The sequence below is a fragment of the Eurytemora carolleeae genome, unplaced genomic scaffold (assembly GCF_000591075.1).
Source record: "Eurytemora carolleeae unplaced genomic scaffold, Eaff_2.0 scaffold1542, whole genome shotgun sequence".
Classification (NCBI taxonomy): Eukaryota; Metazoa; Arthropoda; class Copepoda; order Calanoida; family Temoridae; genus Eurytemora; species Eurytemora carolleeae.
Window position 1 is genome coordinate 10440 of NW_019397450.1, and position 5846 is coordinate 16285.

Genomic DNA, 5846 nt, shown 5'->3' on the forward strand with positions numbered 1-5846 from the left:
CCCCCCCCCCCCCTCTTAAGTAAAGTGATCAGCAAATGTCGCGAAAATATTGCACGACGAAATATGCGAAAAAATTTCTCAAATTGCGATTGAGAATTGATGGAATTTCCAAGGAAAAACTGAACGCAATAAAAGTGATTGTTAGTGTTCAGGATCAACAAAAAGTTATTAATATAATATAATAGAACTTCTAATGTTAGATGGTATCTATATGCAGAGATTTTCACGAAGTAAACAGATGCACAATTTTGTAGCAGCTACATATCTAGGTTTTATGGACATTTTTTGATTTTTTTTCACAGAATTGCGCATTATTTTCGCTTGCCTATGCAAAATTAATTTTCGCGCAAAACTTTAGAATTCTGCAAAAAAAAGTGTCAGGAATATGTAAGCAAATTTGCTCAAGGGTTCCCTCAAAAAAAGCCGTTTGGTCAGCTATGGCTATATATGTATAAATAAGCGAAGAACTTTGTTATATAGATCAAAACCCAGTTAATTACTTTCCTTAATATCTATATATAGCTTTTTTTAGCCCTAATCATGTACATTTAAAATTAAATTCAGCTTTTTTGACCTACTGATCAAAAGTATTAATGGGCAAAACAATGATTGGGTTTTAAAAAAAACATTCCCTAAGATGGATATTTAAAATCATCATTGTCTTTTTTATGATTTGAAAAATCAAAATTTCTAGAAAGATTTCTAGATGAAAAGTGTTGAGAAACTAATCTTTATTACAACATTATCATAAATTAACCATGATTACCCGTCTCTCTATATATTTAACTCCCCCCAAGGGAAATATAATTTCTATCTTGGAAACTGCATTCCAGCTAAAGAGAAAATATAAACTCAAAATAGGAAAGGATTTAAATTTCAATATTCTTCAAACCTTAAAAATCCACTTATTTAAAAAAAAACGAATGTGCCAGGATTTTATCATGAACTGTATTGGATTCAACGAAGCCTTAATTTATGTTAAAAACTGAAGGCTTAAGGGGTCTAAATCTATGCATAAACTGGGGGGGGGCGTGGTACGCCCCCCCTATAGAAAAAGGCCCTAGAGAATAGGTATAGGATTTAAATGCTTGGTCATAGCCTAAATGTTCAAGGCCAGCTCATTAAAAAAAATTAGATCGGTAGCTTTTATAGTGTGGGTGCTAGGAAAGAGTTGAAAAAAAATGAAAAAAGGTAAAAAAAAAATGTTAAAATTATTTTTTGTCTTGTTGAAAACAAATGTCAATGTGTGACACATGTTTCCACACCTATTTTTCAAGGGCTTTTCAAAAATATAGCTTTTAGATCTGTTGCTTTTATCTTAAAAAAGTTATGGGCTATTTTAGATTTTCTTTTACACAGACCGGACTTTTTACCACCCTGTACCATACCCTATACATAAAAAATTACGAAATATTCCTTTAAATTACTTTTTATGAAAAGTCAAAAATTTACAGGTGATAGTGTCAACAATGAGAGTGCTAGGTTTTTGGAAAACGGAGGAAAAAGGCATACAAATTGCGCCATAAAAAATATTCTAAATCCGCTTCAATTTTTGTCCATGGGTAAATGAGATGTCAGACTGAATTTAACACAATTATATGAATACTAGGCTTCTATTTAAATTGTGAACATGTCCTTTTTGTTTACATTTTAAAACAAAGAAGAAAAACATTTTGTATATCTTGCAGCCAAGCATATTTTAAAGCACTAGTTAAATGTAGGATTTTAAGATAAAATCAATTGTACAAAAAATCTAACCTTTTTATGGTTCTCCCAGGTACCTAAGGTAACATCTTCATGAAGAGAACAAAATGTGTGGTGTAGATCCTAAACAGAATTATATCNAATCAATTGAGTGTAGTATAATCGTTATCATACTCGTATGTTAATATTTTTTTATGTATGGAATAAATCTTCATTTGTTTAATTCTAAGCTTAGAATATCAATTTTTGGCAATTTGCCTAAAAAGTTACATTTTGCGTAAAACTTGCGGTTTTGCGCAAATTGCGAAAAACTAAAATTTCGTTTCATGCGCAACTTTCGCAAAAAATATTTCGGTTTTGCGCAAATTGCGCAAAAAAAAGCGCAAAACTTATTGATAAAATTTTGCGCAATTTTGCGTGGAAACCCTACTTTGAAAATATGATCTTGAGCATAAAATGATGAAAAATTATCAAAAAACATACTTTTTTTCTGGTAATTTTTGCAAATTATTGAGTGAAATTGACAAGCTAGACAATACTGCAAAAGTGCAAAACATACAAGCTATGCTAAAGATTTTTTATGAGCAATTGACAAACAAACGGGAATTTTTTTTTTAAAACCAAGTCTCAAAAAATCCTTCCAAATGAATAATTTATGAGGATTTTAAAGAATGAATCTGCTATTCATCGTAATAAATGAATCCTAAAAAAAAATTCTAGAAAAAAAATCTAAAATAGCCCATAACAAAGAAACATGTGTCACACTTTGATATTTCTTATAAACAAAAAAAGCTTTTTTTTCATTTTTATGGCCCTTTTTTAGGCATTTTTTTCCACCCTCCCTAGCACCCAAACTATTAAATATATTGGTCTAATTTTTTTTTAAAGCTGGCCTAGGGTGTCCACCGGTATTCCGGGATACGGTTTATGTATGGTAATGATCCAGAAACTTTTTCAATTTCCATTATGGAAAAGGTTCTGGAAGTCTGGAATTCATGGGAACGATTTTTGGAACAATTTTTTTCCACATACTGGAAATTTCCAGAACGTTATTCCAGAATTCCGGAACATTCCGGAATATTGTCTCGGAAAATTCCTTTACTTAAACTTATGTAAAGGTCAAACCAGTAATTAATACTGTCTACACAATAATAGTCTATCCAATGAGCATCTTGAAAAATGAAAACTAATTTGTCAAAAAAAAGTTTGAGGAAAGTGAAATCTGAAATGTAAAATAGTCATGATGAACTATAGTCAAATATTTGGGAATATTTAATATAGATAACTAAATGCGTATTTAATATATGTCAACTAAAAAGTTTTAACTTTTAATGTTTTAACATTTCTTTCTATGCCAAACATTGTGTTAAAATGGTTAAAACTTAAGGGGGAGGTATATCCATGAAAGGGAGGTAGGTGTCCAATGCACTACATTGCTGAGTGGAAACTAGGGTTTCCAGCGAAAAGAACGTTTCACGAAAAAAAAGCAAAAACTTTTGGTCGCATTTCGCAAACTATTTTGCAAAATTTTGCATTTTTTCGCGAAAATGAAGCGAAATTTAATGAAAATTTTTAGCAAAATGCAAAATGCGAAAATACTAAAATTTGTGAAAACCATGAGTTTTATAGCTGCAACAATTATTTGCTCAAAAGAACTTGTGGAAATCTTTGCTCTGATAGCTCAATATTTGAAGTTTAATTATGTCATATAAATAATTTGTCTTCCTTTACTTTAATAAATGTTTTTGAAGAGAATTTGATTTCACTAGCTATCTTTTTTAAGTTTCTGTCTGTCCGTCCACAATACATACTTTTAACCGTGATTATGAGCCAGCCGATTACAAGAAATTTAAGTATTTTAAATATTCCGAATTATTTTGGTTCTTCCTGTAGAAGATTATATTTAGTGTTTTAAGAAGAAAGATCTTAACGGTCGAGAAAGTATTTTCAAGCAAAATGCAAATCTATGAATTGTCTGATGTCTCTTAGTCGTTCTTAAATAAATTTTTATATTTTGTGTTAATCCATCAATTTGGCTCGCGAAATCTCTCAAAATTTAGTCTTTTTTGTTGAATTTTTGCACTTTTTTCTCTAAAATTTTGCCTTTCTTTGAAATTTTTTTTTCGCGAAACAGATAAAAGCAAAATTTTGCGAAAAAACTAAAATTTTCGCAATTTTGCTGGCAAATGAAATGAAAAAATTTGTGAAATGGTCGCAAAAAAAAATTTCGCTATAGATTTTCCTTTTAGCTGGAAACCCCAGTGGAAACCTATGTATAAACATACAGTCTACTACTTATGGAAAACAAGAAATTTTGAGTTTACTACACAAATTCAAATTCCCATACTGGCTTCCAGAATGTAAACCTGGAATTTTTTTCTGGTTTACGGTATAGAACCTGGACATTTTCCAGTTTACGTCATGGAACCCAAAAATCTTTCGGGTTTACAGAATTGAAATTGGAATTTTTCCAGTATATAGGATGAAACCCAGAAATTTTTCCAGTTCACAGAATAAAAACCTGAATTTTTCCGGAACATTCCAAAATTTCAAAACACGGTTCCGTAAATTTCTGGTTTCCATTCCGTAAACCGGATAAAATTCTGGGTTACGTAACGCAAACCAGAAAAATTTTAGTTTCCATTTCATTCGGAAATTTCCCGGAATTCCACTTTACAGAACAAATTTCCAGATCATTCCATTTCCAAAATGGAATTTTTTCCCAAAATAATAAAACCCTACGGAGAACTCATAACATAGAAAAGATCATGAAGTATATATCTTTAGTTATAAACATAAGTATGAAGTGAAGTTTAATTTGTATGAAATGTTTTCCTTGGTCTTTTATTATTTCTTACCAAGTGTTTGCACAATATTTTTGTTTCTATTGTATAGATCTAATGTTGAAACACTCTCTTTCTTTCTTTCCTTTATTATTTCTTAATACAAATTTTAATTAACTATACTACATAGATGGAAATATCAAGAATACTGAAAGTTTTGTATGTTGGATTTAGAAATGATTTTCTTTATCATTAACATGGCATGAAACCAACTTATATGAATGTTTACATGCCTTTAGGAAGTTGAAATATGAAAAAATTTAAATTCACCAAAAAAAATGACGAAATAAAATTTTTTCTTATATTTGTTATAATGGTTAGATATCTTAGAACCATTTTGGCTCTTTTTAAGGAAATACTCCCCCACCCCCTTGCCTCCAGTAAGAGAAGGATCAAGATATTCTATTTATTGACAAATTTTCTTTTAAATATTTTTCTGAACTGTAAAGACAGTAGACTCTGTTGAAATATTACAAATCCTTATTTGTTTGTTAATTACCAAACTTCCATAAATACTTTCAAATATTAAAAAATCACTTTTTGTAAAGGTTAGGAAAAAGTTTTCTTTTTGCAAATTAAATCTTTAGAACATTTACAATTAAGTTTTACAAGATTTTAAGATGTATTTTAACAGAGTAAATGCCACAAAGAATGGTTGTGTGCATAAAATATGTTTATAAGTATGTTTATAATTTATCAGGGAAAGTATCAAACAATATTTGATTGATGAAGGATTTGTTCAAGTAAAAGAAAATAATTTATCAAACACATATGTTAACACAATACTTACAATCACACTTTCAGTTCTTTTCGAAATATTTTATTTAGCGCTTTAGCGCCTCAGAAATATGCCCCCCCCCCCTTTCATATAGAGATAGGCCTTAGAGTATAGGGATCAGGTTGAAATGCATGTTCTTTGTTCATAGCCCAATTTTTCAAGGCTAGCTCATTGGAGAAAAACATTAGACTGAAACTTTAATATGTTGGGTACTTTAGAGAGGGTTGAAAAAAATGCCCAAAATAGGATACATTTTTCTACATCTATTTTTTAAGGGCTTTTAAAAAATATAGTTTTTAGATCTGTAGATTAGATGATGGGCTATTTTAGATTTTTTTACACAGACCGGCCTTTTTACCGCCCTGTACCCTACCTTAATCAATAAAAAAAAGATTTACAAAAAATCCTTTAAATTTCTATTCATTAAAAGTCACAAATTTCACCGGGATAATGTCAAAACTGAGAGTGCTAGGACAAAAAAAAATAGATGGGGGCGTGAAACGCCCCCCCCCCCCCCCCCC